At 41.8% G+C, this 19049-nt stretch overlaps 1 long non-coding RNA gene across 1 annotated transcript; it reads right to left on the bottom strand.

Annotated features, from left to right (window-relative positions):
- Positions 1-311: 311 nt before the first annotated feature.
- LOC131500638 (uncharacterized) lies at positions 312-9907 on the bottom strand. The gene is made up of 3 exons (XR_009256395.1): positions 9805-9907; positions 7728-7806; positions 312-3691 (listed from the first exon to the last, which is right to left on the bottom strand). It is a non-coding gene; the product is annotated as an uncharacterized LOC131500638 (long non-coding RNA).
- Positions 9908-19049: the final 9142 nt, after the last annotated feature.

Here is a 19049-nt window from a genome sequence, read left to right as displayed (position 1 = left end):
GTAACTGTCAACTGGAAGGTATATTGTCTGTTGGGGAGAAATCCCCATATGATGACAATGACTTTGCATTGGGAAGGGAAAGAATAGCTTCCTGCCGTCATGGTTCTTGCCCTTTTTTTGTCACACCAAAATCAAGACTCAGGTCATGTACACACTTACAAAGAAAACCCATTTTTTTTTTACAGAAAATAAAAAGGCCCTGGAAGACAAGTGTAATGTGTTGAGGTCTGTGAAAGCAACCAAGGAAGCAAAAGTCAAACAGCTGAAGGAGAAAGCAGGCATCCTTGAAGAATTCTATGGACAAAAGTGGCTACAGAAGAGTAAGATGATCATGTGATAACTGTCATAAGTACCGTTGTATGAATGAATGTGGCAGCCAGTAGAGATACTTGTTTTGGAACTGGGTCCAGAGTCTTTTTGCCAAATGCATTCAGTAGAATTGTGCCTTCCCTTCCTACCTTGCTTTCTGTAACCTGCATTTTCCTTTCTGTCCTGAGTGCTTGTCACACATTGTGTCATGTATTTGGGGCAGAAGAGGGAAGGTACCAGCATTAATAACATTGATACCTGGATCTGCTCTGGATCCATCTACATTGTCCTATAGGTTTCAATCCCATCACGTTGTTTTGTCATCAATTAGGTCATTTTTGTTCAGGACCAGACATGGGTCAAAAGTGTAGAGGGAAAAAATGGAATTATCTTGCTGCAGAAACAACAGTAACTTCTTCCTGGAAAGTGGGTAGGGGCGCCAGCAGTACTGGATCCCTGCATCCATTCTGCCAGTGAGATTGTTCACTACAGGCCCAGTCCCTAAGAAAGCCTAGTTATTTCCTGTCCCCTGATTTTTAAGTGTAACTCTTCTGGGTCTTGACCAAAGCCTGCAGCTTCACTAGGGCTCATCTTTGCTGGCCGACCCTGAACTACACGTGTTTCATTCTAAGTCTATGCCCCTAAAGTTGTTCAGCTTCAATGCAGTTCATTTGTAAGCCTCCCAAATCATTGATGAAACCTAGGGAGATTGGCTCCAACTGCCAGGCTGGCTTTGTCATGGGCTTCCTTCTTCTCTATCTTGGTCTTGTGTGTCTTCATGAGGTTGATAGAAATTTGGTGCATTCATTCACATATTTCCTCCTTTGTACAGTATTTCCATTCATTCTCAGGCAGAGATCGGGGCCTTTAGAGTCCCTCATTCATAATGGGAAATGAGCTCTTCGTTCTCTTCCCTGGAGACTCGGCTGTGTGTTATTCCTTCCCACACCTGAGGTGAGGGATGCTCTGTCTCATTGGCATCTTGTTTTTATTAATTTGTAAGCTCTTTTTGGGAGTGGGTACAGAGCCCTGACCACCTTTCTTCCTTCACTCCCTTACAACAGAGCCACTATATTACAACCACTCCAGAAAGCATTTGCTGAAGGACTGCCTCAGAGGCCAGAAGGAAATGCATGTGCCTTTCTCTGTCTAGGGCTTTTGTGTCAGTTTCTAAGAGACTTTCAGTTTTGCATGTGATTCTTGAGTACATCGAGTGCCAAGTAGAAACCCTTTAAATCAACTACACAAACAAAATAGTCTGATGGTAACATGGCAAACCAGCCTTTTAAGGCATTTCCCTTTGCTGTCTTCACTATCAATGGAATGTCTTGTTAAAGTAGATTGACTGTATGAAGTTGATAGTTTTCCATCTGAAATCTGTTTCCTCTCCAGGAAACAGACTATATATAAACCCAGACTATATGACAGTTCATATCAGGTTATACTTCAGGAGACATTGCTGCTCTAAGATTGGCCTTTTCCTCCACCAAGATATATGAAGGTGGAGGCAGGGGTTGTACTCCTAACCCCTAGCAATGTCAGGGAGTGAGCTGCAATGCTGGTGAAGCCATATCCTGGAAGGTCTCTTTCAGGGTGATTGTGTCAGGGTACAACTTTTGGACTGAGAATCAGGGCTCCACATGGAGGTATAAGACTAGTGATGATCTCTTGCTTCATCCTAATGGGTACAGTTGGTCATAGTTTGTGACATTGCTGAAATGAGGCTTCACCATCTCAAACAAAAGACCAACTCTTGGAAGGCACAGAGTGCAACGTTATTTGATGACTTTATGATGAAGGAGTAGAAGCAGAGAACTAGAAAGACAGTTCTGATAGCAAAGACATGGCAGCAGACAGACGTTGAATTTTCTTTAACTTAAATGGGGTGTTCACTTCATTTCTCTGATTGTGTTGTCAGTCTGTGCATTTACGGGAGAGATGGGGAAAGGGATATTTGCCTTCAAGAGTGCTGGGGGGTAAAAAGGCAGAATTTCTGGACCTTGGCTCCTGGACTATGTATATATTTTTCCTATCTTAGGAAGCTTAAAATGACACAGTGTGGACTGGCGGCAAAGAAGAATCAGCTGGCAGCTGCAGGGAAAATTTGAAAAAAACTACAGAAGAAAACAAGTACAAGTGAGTTCAGCTACTAATTACCAGCAGCTCATGAAAGCTCTGCTCATTTTTTGTTTTTAACCTTTTTACAATGTTTAGACCCAACATAGTAATATAAACACAAATTCAGAGGACATAGGCATAGAGTATTAGCAGACTAAAAAAAAGGTAAGTTTTAGAAAGAACAAAACAATTACGTTTCTAAACATTTGTGGATCTCAAGCAATGGCCAGACTGTATAGAAATTACATCAATGCTAATGTTCCTGGGGGGTTGGTGTCAAGTGTCATAATCTATAGGAAAGCAGTGTGTCGTAGGATGTGTCATACCCATCAACATGGTGGTGACATTTAATGGCCCTGGTCTTTGCAACCCTAGGAAACATGGTGACGATATAAGTTAAAGAATAGAGCTTTATGATGAAAGACACTTGTCATGTGATGAATTAGGAAGAGATTGAAAATGGGAAGGAATTCTATGAACTCTGAACCCTATGGGCATGGAATAATGAGTAAGGAAAGGATGGAACAATAGCTTTGATGCTACTGTACATTTATAACCATGTAAAGAGTGTTTCATGTGTAAGAATAAATTATATCAGGGGACAGATATGAGGCTGATGGAAACATGGACAGATTATGTCTAATCCTAACCAATATCAGGCCTTATTTGATGAAAGCAATTGTAACTCACAGGCAACAAATTGAACAAACAAGAGAACAGCTGCAACAGGCAGAGCTCACCTTCAGACATCAGGGAACCTGAGTTCTGCCTGATGTATTGAATCCTTAGCACCTCATGCGGGTGAGTGTAGTGGCCCTTGGAATCCCTAAACATGGGCTTTTCATTGTTGGCTTTTTCAGATCGCAGTGTATGAGAAGAATGCTCAGGACAACTGGGTGTTTTCTTTTTTCCTCCTCTCTTTGGTGCACAGTCTGGCACAACTGAAGGTGGGTATGTTTTTCTCCCCCATATCAAGATTCAAGTCTGGGAGAGGGAGATGACAGAGCAGAGCAGGGAGGTCACCTACTTGAAATACAGGTATGGTAGTTTGACTTGTGTTTTTATGGATGTTTCCAGGGATGATGCCTGTGCTGTTATCTAGTAGAGTACGTGGTGTTGCAACTCTTATAGAAGTCCATTCTTTTTCTTTATCCAAGACTGGATGTGATGGAAGGAAAGAGGCTGCCTGTGGGATGCCCGAGGCAGAAACCAGTGCCTGGAAGACTGCCGTGCAGCCTGTTCCTGTGGGTGATCATCGTGTGGCCTGAAAAGAATCACAAGCACTAAGTACAGAAGGTGGTCTGAAGGGGTGACAGAAGGGTGTTCTCTGTGTCTCAGACAGTGGGGCACCTGTCCCTGTGATTGGTGGAGCTCATGTCCCTCCCCTGTGACCCTCCCACCTCCTCCAGCATTCCCCTCTATAAAGTGATGAGCCTGGAGGGGTGACAGGACATGGGCCTAATCCCCCTTTCCCACCTTGACTCAATGTGAAGACCTTATTTATTTGATATTTTTAACATTCTTTATTTTTATTTTCTTGTGAACCATAGCCCTACATTCCTAAATTCAAGTTCCATATAGCTTAGTACTCTGATGTTATCAGTGCAAGTCTGCAGCATCACTGCTAAATTCCCATAGTTTTCACTTTATGATTAGTATATTAGTCTAAATACATTTCTATTCAGAAATAGTTATATAATAACTGTTCACATGTGGAAGGCACCTTATACATAAGTGGAAAGATTGAACAATCCACATGGAACCTAAAGAAACTTACCCATCTTCAGGATTCACTGATGATATACACCAAATCAGTATTCTCATTTTTATTAAATTTATTTATTTTGAGATAGAGAGTGTGTGTGTTTGGGAGGGATAGAGAGAGAGAATCCCAAGCAGGCTCCACTCTGTCAGTGAGGAGCCCAATCCTGGGCCCAAACTCAAAAGCTGTGAGATCATGAGCTGAGCGGAAATCAAGAGTTGGATGCTTAACCGAATGAGCCACTCAGGCATCCTCATATTTATTCTTAATCTGTAATGAAATAGTGATTTCCCATGATGTAAACTGAGAAATTTCTGTTTTACTGATGAATTCTAAATTACTAGTTGATCCTGACCTGTCCACAGTTATTTGATTAATTATGAAAAACATGAACCAGGGCACCATGGGGTCTGCATTAAGGTGAGGGGATGGTTCTCCCCCTTATTCTTGGGGGTCACCAGAGGCACGTGGGATGCCCCCTGCCTCTGGTCAGGGACCTGAGTGTAGGGAAAAGTTTAAGATATGTGAGGAATGAGATGAGGACTTAATTCCGCACAGTCCACTAAAATCAGAATAAACCTCTATCCCTTCTAGGGAGGGCCTTTAGCAGATTCAGAAACTGGTGCAACCTCTGTGAGTTACAGCAGTTGTGACTGTACCAAGAATGAGGACAAGGACAGGTAAGTGCCAGGGCCATTCTCCATTGTAACTCTTTTGGGAAACCCTCATCTTTCTGTACAGACGCTTTCCTGGCCTTGTGTGATATGTCTGCTTGTTATTTGTTTTCCAAATGCACACTCTTATCCCAGGAGCTACAGCTTCTCTACTTTCATCTTTTTTATGGTAAGTTTAGAAGCCCAAAGTGCTTAGAGGCTGAGTACCTTAAGGCTTTTCCATGTGTTTCTGGAAATTACCAGAGGAGGATGACCCCACACTCCAAACAGAAGTCTCCTGGCCTGGGTGACCCCTTTCAGACCTCAACTCTGTGGGAACAGTGTGGCTGCTGTGTCTTTCTTTCTTGATTCCGGCCAGATTAACCTGTTAGAAAGTCTGCCATATTGTTTAAAATTCAAAAGTGCAAAACAACATTGTTACTACTACAACTTTATATTTTGTGCCCTATGCAATTTAGAGTGGTCTTAGACAAAGTCAATGTCATCACTCATCAACTTCCTGTCTTTGTTGGTAAATGAGTTGTCTGGAATCCTTCCAGCTATACCTTAGGTAAAAAGTCTGAACGTTGTGTCCTTTGACTGTGTTCATATGAGCACTTTCTGGTTGTGTCCCCGGTCACTGTTAGAGCTGATGCAGTCATACTAGAAATCAAAACACATTTGCAATAAATCTGTTATGTGAATTTCTACCTCTTTTTTCTGTTGGACATAATTACTCTGTGCCCTATAGTAATGCTTAAAATCAGAATTCCCTATGAATTAAGATGAACAAATCTGAGCTTTGTAGTCATTCACAAGTAACTTGCTCCTCACAGAAGACTCTCATTCCCCTGCAAGATTCCAGGCATCCTCCACTCCTCATAGGTCTCAGAGGCCTTTGACAATACTTCAAGAGGGAAGACCCCTTTCTCAGGGAGAGGAGCAGAGGGGGCAAATTGAAGGGCTGGCTGCCGAACTTTTCCCCAGGAGTGGCTGTGATTCCATGAGCAGAATATGAGCCATTTATTTAAACTCATTGTTTTGTGTTCTTAATATACAAAAAACAGCACTGGAATTACCATAGAGGAGGGATACAGGGTGAATCTGGACATAATGGCTGCCTGTCTGGAGAATGCTACTTCATTAGTCTGTAATTACTTCTGTTAGTCCTCCAGGATGGGACCCTTGCCATTTTACTTTTGCAGACAGGACAGTCATGTGTGATAACAGTAGTTTAACTTCTTGCATCTACCACCCCAAGCTGTAGGTGGTACCCAGTGGTAGGGATAAAGTTTTCAGGTACTGATGCTACGCTCCTGGATCTTGGTGGCAGAGAAGGTGGCAGGTGCTGACACCTTCTTCTCTGGGTTTCAGCTGCTTTAGGTACTGGTTTTCTTCTCTGGCATATGCACATAACTGTCACTTCTGTTCTGCAGGGCAGCATGGGTCCATGGAGACCTCCTCCATTAACTGGAAGATTCTGCATGTCCTACCCTAGAGGTAGCCCCATGGACTATTAGGCACATCCACCTCCTGAAGCTTAGTGGCCCTGTCGATCCCCTGAACCCCTCCACCTGCAACACTTGGTAAGATGATCGGAACAGTTTATGAGTTGACTTGTGAAGTACACTCATCTTATTTTTGTTGGGTCTTTGGTCAAGGTGCAGAGTTGGTACCACAGATCATTGCAATGCAAGGGAAATGTGTCTGCGGCCATTACCACATTCCTCAAGTGTCTCATGATTGACATATCATCTTTGTCATTTCCCCCACCATGTATTGGTACAGGTGTCTCTTGTGGAGAAGGAATGGGGCTGTATGCAGAAATGCTCTGCACACAGTCCACGTGCTGGGGTCTGTGAGGCATGAGGCTCAGCCAAACATATCCATCTAGTCGCGCTCCCCAGACATCCATAGTTGTCATCTGAATCAGGGCTTTTAGGAGTCTTCATTAAGTTATAAGGGATAAGTTCTTCTTGGGGATCACCTGAGGCATGCAGGATACTCTCTGCATGTGATTTGCAATCTGACTGGGCCAAAGAGTTTAAGTTGTCTGAGGAATGAGGGGATTTTTTGTTTGTTCGTTCGTTTTTAAACCTCCAGTCTACTCAAATCAGAATAAGCCTCCATCCCTTCTAGGGCCTTTAGCAGATCCAGAAGCAGGTGTCACTCCCGAGAGTGACAACAACACTGACTCTACCAAAACTGCCAAGACGCACAAGGTAAATGTTATCGCCATTTTCAGTTTTAAGTCTTTTGGGACACCCACATCTTTTTGTATAGCACGCACTCCTGCCATTGTCTCTAGTTTGTGGGTCATATCATATGTCTGCTTGTTTTTTTTTTTTAATTTTCCAAATGCACAGCCTTTACCCAGAAGTCCACAGCCTTCCCTGTTTTCCACCTGGAATTGCTTTGTGGTAACTTTAGAAGCTAACCGTGCTTAGGGGTAAGGACCTTAGGGCTTTTCCGATGTGTTCCTGGAATAAATCAAGGAGGATGATACCACACTCCACTTGGAAGTCTTCTAGCTTGTGTCATTTTTTCTGGACCTCCTCAGTGTGGAATCATTGCTCTTGCTGTTTCTTCCTTTCCTGTTTCTATCAAGGGTTTTAATGTATTCAGAAAAATCTGTGGATATCCTTAAAATTTGAAATGGCGAACAGCCTTCACTCCAACTTACATTTTTGTATGTGTCATTTAGAGTGGTCTTAAACAAAGTAAATTTCATACCCATCAACATTCAATAGTTTTTTGGTAAACATGCTGTCCAGAATTCCTTCAGGTGTGTCCTGGGTATAAATACTCTGAACTATATAGGAGGTGACATATTTGTTGTAGAAAACATGCACTGAAACTTGTGAAGAAAAAAAATCCAAAATTACCTGTATGGCAAGTCCCCACTGTGTCCTTCATTTGTGTTCACATAAGCAGGTTCTTTTGTGTCCTTTGTCACAGGTACAGCTAAAACACAGAAATTTACACCAGAAATAAAGTGCATTTTGTTACTTAGAATTTCACCTCATTTTTCCAGAGGAGACAATTACCCTGCAAATTGTACTGTACTTAAGCTGAGAAGTACCTCTGAATTAAAAAAAAATTAGCTGAACCCAACTAACATGTATAGGTTACCTGTTTCTCTAAGAACATGCTTTTCCAGGTCCTCTGCAGGACCTCAGGACTCCCATCACCCCATGTGTCTCTGTGTCCATGGACAGCACTTCCAGAGAGAAGACCCCATTGTCAGGAGAGAAGCAGATAGGGAACAGGCAGGGGCTTAGAGGCAGAGCTTTGAGCCACAAGGGCTATGATTCCATGTGTGGAGACTGGGATTGTCATTCCTTCTCACTTTGTCTGTTCTTAACATACAAATAAGCAGCTCCTGTGGTGGAGGGGGACGAGGGATAGAGGGTGATCCCGGACTTAGATGCCTTCCTAACTGGAATATGCTACTTTGTTAATTTGGTATTAAGTCCATCAGTCTTCTAGGAAAAGAACCCTTGCTATTTCTACATTTCCAGACATGTGGGGACACTAGTTTATCCCAATAACATCCATTCCTTACCCCAAGGCTGTAAGCAGAACCCAAAGTATGGTTAGAGATTTTGGCACTGATGCTGCCCTCTTGGAACCTTGTGGTGGGGAAGCTCGCAGAAGATGAACGCTGCTTTGGGTTTCTGCTTTTGGCGCTGTGTTCTGTCCTATGAACACAGCATTCATTTCTGTTCTGCAGGCCATTATGTATGCAAGAGGGCCTGGTCCTGTCCCTGGATCGCCTTGCAGGCCCTACCACATGGACCACCCTTCATCACCAGCCAAGGGCTGGGGGCCACCTCCCTCTCCTCCACCTACTCCACTTGGTAAGATGACCTGACCTGGATGAGTGACTGGTAAAGCACATGCATCTTCTTCGTGAAAGACTTGGTGGGAATGATGTAATGATGGTTCTGAGTCTTGGCAATCCAACTCCAAACGTGGCTGAGGACATTGTAACATATCTCAAGTTTCCAAGGACATACATATAATGGGCTATGTCATTTCCCTGTAATGTAGTGAGCTATAGGTTTCTCTTGTCAAAAAGAAAGAAGATTTCTACACAAAGGCAGACATATCAGCAGTACTAGTGTGCATTTTGGAGACACAATGTTTTGGGTTCTGTAAAGAATGGGGTGCACCACTAAATTTAGTGCTCACGCGTCCTTTGTGAAAGAGGGATACGTGCATTAAGGGACACAGACCTTGTGATCAGCATAATGGAAGCATCAGTGAAGGATCCAGTGCAGAAATAGGTAATACAAGGGAAATTGTGAATAGAAAGCAGAGTTTGAGGAGGTGCAGAGGGGAGGGTGCTGGGGTCAGTGAGATGCAGTTGGAGGTCATTCCTGGGCACAGCCTGAGCAGGGAGCATGGGGTCCAAACAGACCTGCTATGTGGGATCATTCTCAGTGCACAATGCAGTGTTCATCACTGAAATGTCAGTGTTGCCAAAGTGAACCTTGGTAATTATCTAAAAAGATTGCTGTCTCCCTGGGTTTTCTGGACTTTGTGGGAAAATTGCCCTGGAGATATGGGAAATTTAACTTGGTCTTATGGAAATGCTTGTCTGCCCAAGTTCATATCCCTCAATGACAATAAAGGGGAGACAGGATCTAGATCAGCTGAGTGCCTGCACTGGCCTTCACCCTGGGTCAACCTACAGTTGAGGGTTGGCCAGAAGCCACCCCTGCTGCACCCCTGTCATCACCCGGACCATAGCTTTCCATCTCCTCAAATTTCTCTCACAATATTCTGAGGCTTTGCCTGTGTTCTTGCTGGCTCAGCCCTAATACCAGTTCTCAGTGGCCCCTACACAGAACCTCAGCTGTGTCATCTGTGAAAAAATATTTGTTTTGAACAACATGATGAGAAGAAGACATTAAATACATAAAGCATCTGCAAAATGTCTGGGAAGTGTCCACTCACCCTTCTCACAGTTTCAATTAAGATGATATCTCCACACAATGATCATCAAAAAAAAAAAAAAGATGTTCATGGAAATTCATTAAATGAAGACTGTTAACACCTCAGCCCAGGGACTTCTATTAAAATCCAGGACCTACCAAAGAAAAGAAAATTATGAGAATGTGTATATTCAGAGATCTGAAGACAATCATTTTCCATTACATATAGACTCACAGATGCAGCCTCACACTAAAATGTTCATCTGAGGCCACAGATGAACTACAGAAGACAGAATGCATGTAGGAAAACATAAGACTGTAGGGAAATAAACCAAAATCTCTTAAATCTCACTGCCTTATGGGACAACTATTTTGAAATTTGAAGAGGACTGTGCAAGGTGACAGACTATGGTGATTATATATTTAAAAAAAGTGTCATTTCTGCCTGAATGCTTTCCCTACCCATCCTGCCCCCTCCACTTTGTCCTTCCTAGTGTCCCCTAATACACCTTTCACCGTTCTGTCTCTGTCAGCATCCGCTTCTAGGAGGACCTACTGTCACTCTCCATCAGTGCACACAGTGGGGTTCTTGTACACACAGGTAACAAATTGGCAAAAATGCCAGTGATGGTGGATAGTAGCAAGATCACCCTTTGTGTGGGGAGCCCGAGAGGGTTTTCTGGGGTGGTGGGAACTTCCTATATCTAGATTTATGGAGGTGCTTATGCTCATTTATTGTGGAAATATGTACTGACTCCCTGGTGCCTCATGGTCAAATAGACAGGTATCTTTCCCTAGCATATGGCTGATTTCTAATGGTGGGTAAGGATGAGGGACCAGCAGTGACTGTGGGAGAGGAGTGAGGAGGCCACACATGGAGTCGGACCCTCGCCCAGGGTGCCAGCTCTCCCCATACGGCACCATGTGTAGGAGGGCTCTGAAGAGCAGAGATTTCTTGATCAGTCCCGTGAACTCCATAATCCTCCTGCAGATTCCTCACTGAGGGATGGCCAGGGCAGAGGCCAGCAGCTGGAGGACACCCTGATCATGGCTGGAATGGATCAGTGGACCTGGGGGATTGAGTTAGGGAAAGGCAGAAGGTAGGGACAGGGAGTTTGAGAGACAAAGAAGAGAAAAGAAGGGAACTTTTATACCGACTTCAGCTACATTTCTGTGTGAACAAAAGGGGATTCTTGTCTCCAAGGGTGGGGAAGAGGACTGGCAAAAAGACAGAGTGACATTCTCAGCTCAAGTGCCCAGGATATCTGCCTTGCTCTTGAATACCTAACACAAGAAGCCCATGCTTTCTGTCATCATTGGAACTGCAGCTCATACCATTTAGTGAAAATCCAATTATGAAGCCCTCATCATTAAAGTAGTGCAACAAAATTATGTGAAGAGACACAGAGATACAACACAAGATAAAGCCCAACGGTAGACCGAATGCAGTACTTACAGGAATGTAGACTATCAGAAAAGGAGGTATCCCAAAGCAAGCATTCAGACACCTGGGCAATACCTGAAAACATAAAAAAATGTAGTCGTTTCCTCAAAATAAACATTAACGTTGGACACAAAGGAATCCAAAGGAGTTTGTACTACTAAATCAGTAGTGATTTAAGGGTTAGAGAGATTTCATGGTGCTATACCCATGAGATCAAGTCTCACCAAAATATACCCTTTAATTTGAAGCTATTTGTTATATGTAAATTAAGCCTCATTAAAGACAGTTTCAAAACATAAAATACTAGAAAAAACTGTGGGAAAATTCCTTTCTAATCCTGAAGTCCATGGGTGATATGAGTCTCTCTGACCATGTCTCAAAAATCAAAAAAAAAATTAAAAAAATAAATAAATAAATAAATAAGACGTTTAAAAAATTAATAGTAGCAGAGTAGGAGGACCCTGAGCTCACCCTGTCCCATGTTTTCAACTACATAACATCCACATCCAAGTCCATAAACCAGAGAGCGATCCAAACACTGGCAGAACAAACTCCACAATAAATAGTGAGACGCTGCATCTGAAAGGTTAAGAAGGTCAGAAAGGTGGAGGACGAATGCCTGAAGAGAGGGCAGAGAAACTGAGTCCTCACACCAGGGAGCTCACACAAGGAAGACTAATCCCCTACCAGAGGGGCTGAATTCCTTGAGCTTGGATCCTGGAGCTTTGGTGGTCAGCTGACTCAGCACTGGGTGATCCAGGAGGATGAGTGATAGCCAGGTCCTTGCCTGTGTAGAGAGGCAATGTAAACATGGTAGTTTACACAATGCCAGAGGCAACAGGAGACAGATATGTTCATGCTGATTTCTGAGTGGTTGGGGGACTTCTCCAGAAAAGAGGGATGCTCACAGGCATCATTCTTCCCCTGCCCCCAACCAATAAACACAGAAGCACCTACCATGGGTTGGGCTGCACAGACACTTGCTACTGAACCCACTAGCAGTGTGCCAATCCCAAGAGTTCTCTGGGGGACTCACTCACTCCGAGGCTGCTGGCCTCAGCCCTGGGCTCAGGACAAACTTTGTTAAATCCACATGGGCACCCGGTCTGGTCTGCTGCATGCAAAGTTGCCACTGCACGCTGTGCACATCTGCACTGCACCGAGCTGTGCACCCCCTGCTGCCCTCATATGTCTCACCCAGCCATGTGTCCCCAGCCACCAGCACACTCTGTGAATAGCCTTGAGCCCCTGGCTGCCCTGGTGCATAGACACTAGCCACCAACGGACAGCTACAGATTTGTCAACAGAATCTTGGCAAGCCAGAAGTGAGTGACATGACATATTCAAAGTGCTAGATAGAAAAGTCAGCAGCAAAGAATACTCTATCCAGTAAGGCTATCATTCAGAATAGGAGACCAAGAGTTTCCTAAGCAAAAACTAAAGGAGTTTGTACTACTAAATCAGTCCAGCAAGAAATATTAAGAGGGATTCTTTGAGTGGAGAGACCAAAAGTGACAATAGAGAGGTAGAAAACACAAATCCAGTAAAAATGAATATTTCTGTAAAAAATCAGTCAAGGAACTCACAAAAATGGATATAAAATATAACATGTACCAAAACATAGGGAGGAGAAAATAATGGGTTCAAAGGTAAATGACCATCAACTTAAGACAAACTACTAAACACAAAGAAATTATGCGAAAACTTAATGGTAACCATATATCTAAAACCACTCATAAATATGCAAAGAATAAATCAAGATATATCACTAAAGAAAATCAGCAAAACATGAAAGAGAGAAAGACAAAGGATCGAGAAAAACACGAGAAACCACAACAAAACAGGTAATAAAATGGCAATACATACATACATATCAATAATTACTTTGAATGTAAATGGAATGAATGCTCCAATCAAAAGACATAGGGTGTAAAAATGGATGAAAAAACAAAGCAGATTTATATGCTGCCTACAAGTGACCCATTTTAGACCTGAAGACACCTACAGAATGAAAGTGAGAGGATGGAGAAACATCATGCAAATGAATGTAAAAAGAAAGCTGGGGTAGCAATTCTTTTATCAGAGAAAATAGACTTTAAAACAAAGAACGTAATGAGACAAAGGACAAAACCACATAACACTAAAGGGTACAATCCAATAAGAAGATATAACAATGGTAAATATATAGGAACCCAACATAGGAACACCTAAACACATAAAAGTTAACAACATAAAGGAACTAATTGGAAAATAAGACTTTCACACCCCACTTACACAATGGACACATCATCTAAACAGAAAATCAACAAGGAAACGATGTCTTTGAATGACATAGGGGAATAGATATATTTGACAGATATGTTTAGGACATTCCAGTGTAACACAGGAGAACATACGTTCTTTTCAAGTGCACATGGAATAGACAGATCACATATTAGGCTCCAAAACAAACCTTAACAAATTCAAGCAGACTGAAATGACACCATGAATATTTTCAGACCACAATGCTATGAAACTAGAAATCAACCACAAGAAAAATTCTGGGAAGAGCACAAATACATGGAGGTTAAATAACATACTACTAAACAATGAATGGGTCAACCAGAAAATCAAAGAAGAAATTTTAAAAATACATGGAAACAAATGAAAATGAAAATGAAAAAACAATGGTCCAAAAACATTTGGAATGTAGGAAAGTGGTTCTAAGAGGCTATTTCAGAACAATACAGGGCCTACACCAAGAAGGGAGAAAAATCTCAACTAAAGAACTGAACCTCACACCTAAAGGAGCTAGGGAAAGAACAACAAACAAAACCTAAAATGGCAGAAGGAAGGAAATAAGATTAGGGCTGAAATAAATGACATAGAAACTAAACAAACAACAGAAAAGATCAATGAGAGCAGGAGCTGGTTCACTGTGAAAAAAAAAAACAACATTGATAAACCTCTAGCTAGACTTCTCCATAAGAAAAGAGAAAGGACTCAAATAAAATCACAAGTGAGAGAGGAGAAATCACAAACAACACCACAGAAATACAAGCAATCATAATATAATATTATGAAAAATTGTATGTCAACAATTTGGACAATTTAGGAGAAACAGATAAATTCCTAGAAACATGTAAATTACATAAACTGAAACAGAAAGAAATAGAAAACATGAACAGAACAATAGCCAGCAAAGAAATTGAGTCAGTAATAAAAAAAAAAAAAAAACCTCTCAACAATCAAAACTCTAGGACCAGATGACTTCACAGGTGAATTCCACCACGCAGCTAATAAAGAGTTAATACCTAATCTTCTTAGGCTATTCCAAAATATAAAAAAGGATGGAAAACGTCCAAATTTATTCTATGAGGCCAGCATTGCCCTGATACCAAAACCAGATAAAGAACCACTAAAAAAGAGAACTCCAGGCCAATATCCCTGACAAACATGGATGCAAAATTATCAATAAAATACTGTCTACCAAATTCAAAAATACCTTAAAAAAATCATTCGCCACAATTAAGTGGGATTTATTCCCAAGCTTCAAGCATGGTCCAATATTTGCTAATCAATTAATGTGATATATGATATCACCAGGAGAAAGGATAAGAACCATATGATTGGGTTTCCTGGTGGCTCATTCCTTGAAGCGTCTGACATTGGCTCAAGTCATGACCATATGGTTCGTGAGTTCAAGCCCTGTGTTGGGCTCTCTGCTGAAAGCTCAGAGCCTGAAGCCTGCTTCAAATTCTGTGATTCTGTGTCTCCTTCTCTCTCCCCCCCCCCACTCATGTTATTCATTTCTGTCTCTCAAAAATGAATAATCATTTACAAAAAGAGCCATATGATCATTTCAATACATGCAGAAAGAAGCATTTGACAAAGTGCAATATCCATTCATTATTAAAACCAAAAAAAAAGTAGGTTTAGAGGGAACATACATCAACATAACAAAGGTTATCTATGAAAACCACACAGTTAACATCATCCTTAATGGGGAAAATCTGAGAGCTTTCCCTCTAAGGTGAGGAACAAGACAAGGATGTCTATTCTCACCACTTTTATTACACATAGTACTGGAAGTCCAAGCCACAGCAATAAGACTTACATACATACATACATACATACATACATACATACATACATACATACACACACACATACATACATACATGGAATCAAAATCAGGAAGAAGAAAAACTTTCACACTTTGCAGATTACATAACACTATATACAGAAAACCTTAGAGTCACCCAATAACTGCTAGAACTGATAAATGAATTCAGCAATGTCACAGGATACAAAATCATTGTACAGAAATCTGTTTAATTTCTACACGATAATGAAGCAGTAGAAAGAGAAATTAAGAAAACAGTCCCATATTCAATTGCACACCAAATAATAAGGTACCTATGAATAAATCTAACCAAAGAGGTGAGAGACCTATACTCTGAAAACTATACAACACTGATGAAAGAAATTCAAGATGACACAAAGAAATGGAAGGACATTCCATGTTCATGGATTGGAAATACAAATATTGTGAAAATGTCTATACTTCCCAAAGAGATTGACACAATTAATGCAATCTCCATCACAATATCAACAGCATTTTTCACAGAACTAGTACAATCCTAACATTTGTATGGAACCACAAAAGACCCCAATCTTCAGAATAAACATCCTTTATGTGAAGTGATAATTATGGATGGCATTATGCTTCTGGATCTCCTCTCCAAAACACATTAATGCTGGTCTAATAATTTGAAACAAACATTAGACATAATCCAACCAAGGATCATTCTACAAAATGCATTCTACAAAAGTACCCTCAAAGCTTTGCAGATGATGAAAGATATGGAAAACCTAAAAATCGTCATGGCCAAGTGGAGCCTAAGGAGACAGGATGACTGAATGTAATGTGCTATCTGAGATGAGTCTGGAACAGAAGAGGTTGAAACCTAAGAAATATGAGTAAAAATATAAACGTTAGTTAATACCTCTTTTGGATATTGATTGTGGTAATGTACCAACTGATATGACATCGATAGTCAGAAAACAGTCTGATGTATGTGGAGACTCAGTACTATCTTACCAATTTTTTTGGTAACTAGAAACCCATAATGAATGAAAAGATTATTAGTAATATCAGTAATCATGGTTTTATTTTTTCAACACATGATATTATAATAGTCTTAGTATTAGTTACTAGTGATTAACATTTACCTATTCTTATTGTTCTCACTATTGTTTAAATAACAGCACTCATGTTATAGAAAACTGAATGCACAATGTTATACAATTCATAGAAACATCTATTTTACATATTTTAAGATAATAACATAGGTACATAACACTGTAAGGCTAAGACCCAGAAGTATAAGAGGGAAAGACAACACTTTAGGAAGAGGTGACTTGGAAAGGGTGCTTCTGTGCCTAGGTGATGGCTCAGCAGCCTGGCTGGGGGTCAAAAGGCCAGCGGTAACTTAGACTCACAAGTATCTTAGTAACTTAGATCAAAGTAACTTAGACCGACAAAGATCTTAGAGCCAAAGAGTTGATCTCCACCTATGATTAGAAGGTCATAGCAATAGATGGCTAAAATGTTATTTAGGGCTTTATTTTTAACAAAAAAAAAAATGGATGTGTAAAAATTTGGGTTTGGAACGTTAAGAAAAATCGCATGCCCATGATGGAGACACTTACATTAAGGCCCCATGTCACCAAACCTAGTTTCATTCCTCCAGGAATGTAACCTTTAACCAGTTAACAGAATTTCCTAGTCAGGGCTAGAAATCTTACTGATAGACCCCTTCCATTCTCCTTAGGGAGGCAAATATGCCTAATAATGTATTCCTTGTCACTAAATTTTTAAAAATTTTAATTTTTTTAAAGTTTATTTATTTTGAGAGAGACACAGAGAAAGAGAGCACATGCAAGGGAGGGGAAGGGAGGGGAAGGGAGAGAGGGAGAGAAGAATCCCATACCCACAAGATAGGTATCAAGAGTCAGACACTTAACTGAGCCACCCAGGCATCCCAAGAATGTGGAGATTTAGAGGTTAGCAGGCTCGGCTGAGATACAGTCCTGAGGGCACTGCCCTACTCCTGGAGAGAAGGCAGCAAACAACTTGCAGGTAGATGGCATGGAAACAGTGATCTCTACAACACCTGGAGCACACAATGGGGAGATTACACACTCTTCTTGGAGCACACAATGGGGAGACAGGGTTCATAAAGATGCCTCTCTAGGGATGAGAGCTTGATGGCACCATTTCCCTCCTCTGCCCCCCAGCATAAACACAGAGCCACCTGCTGGAAACAATGCGCTACCCACACTGGCTACCTAACCTGCTTACACCAGGGAGGAGCCAAGATGGCGGAACAGCATGGAAGATTTTTGTGTATCTTGCATCCGTGAAATACAGCCAGACCAACACTAAACCATCCTACACACCTAGAAAACTGATTTGAGGATTAACACAACAATCTGCACAACCTGAACCATAGAATTCAGCAGGTACATGATGCGGAGAGGTGAATTTGGGGAGGGAGAAGCCGTGAAAGGTAGGGAACCACTTTTGCAGGTGGAGAGAGGACAGAGACTGGGGACGGGGTGGGGAGAATATGGGAAAAGCACCCCTCCCCAAAAGCAGTGGGAGAGAAAGTAGAAAATTGGAAACAGCCGCAGGAACTAAACTAAAATGGGAGAAAGGAGAAAAGAGAGGGTTTAAATTCCATTAAGACTGTAAACAAGGGGAGCGCAAAGGCTGCAACTCCGCAGCTCGATATCTGGCGGTGCTCTGGTGGGAAGGGCAAATCCCCAGGAACAGAGTGGTGTCCGGGAGCTTCTCAGACCACATGGGGAAAAGCAGTTCCACTGCTGCAAGGGCATTTGGTAGAGACTGTTGAAGGCACCTGGTCCCAGCAGACCCCAGAAAATGGCCACATTCGCTGGTGCTGGAACAAGGTCATTAAGGGTGAAGCCTGGTGCCAGATGTGTATTGTGATTTTCCATAATCCCTGAAATGCTGCTGCTACACTGTCTCGTGAACTTTTTCTGGGACAGACTGGCACCTGGCAGCAGCAGGGTCCAGCAAGCATCCCTGGGTGCAGCCAACATTCGGCCATTGCTCATTTGGCTATTGTTCATTCAGCCATTGCTCATTCGGCCATTGCTTGGTGAGACCCTCCCGGGAGGGGCAGAACGGGTCAGAGCCGCAGTCCTTCAGAAGTAAGGGGCCTGGGAAAACAGCTGCATCTGAGACAAAACTCGAGAGAGAGGTACTGCCTGGGTCTTGATCATGGCAGGGAGTGAATGAAAGCTGAAGACAGAGGACGGGTTCATGATTGCTGATCTGGGAGAACACACAGGGTAGCTGCGTGGCGCCATTTTCACCGCTCCCGCGCATGCCCATAGGCACCTACGAGCACTGCAACAATCCACCCCAGTAGGCTAGCAGCGCCATCTAGTGGAGAGTGGAGCTGTTACACTGAGCCCTGCCCAACTGGGCCAACTTTGCTCTTCAAGAACACAAGTCTCACTGCCAGTTTAATTTATGGACTATAAAGAGCTACATTGACTGCTAGGGGAAAACGAAGCAATTTCAGTCCTACTTCAATCTTTTAGCAGGTTCATCTATTCAATTTTCTTTCTTTTTTTTTCTTTTTTCTTTCTTTCTCTTTTACAATTCATTTATTTTTCTTGAATAAAGAGAAAAAAAATTTTTATTTTCAATATTTATTAAAAATATTTTTCTTTGATTTTTATTACTATATTTTTTACTTTTGTGTAAATTTTTTCAAATTCTACTTTACTTCCATCATTTTATTTTA

The sequence above is a fragment of the Neofelis nebulosa genome, chromosome 18, assembly GCF_028018385.1.
Source record: "Neofelis nebulosa isolate mNeoNeb1 chromosome 18, mNeoNeb1.pri, whole genome shotgun sequence".
Classification (NCBI taxonomy): Eukaryota; Metazoa; Chordata; class Mammalia; order Carnivora; family Felidae; genus Neofelis; species Neofelis nebulosa.
The sequence above is the reverse complement of the archived record's forward strand: the minus strand, read 5'-3'. Positions and strand labels throughout refer to the sequence as shown.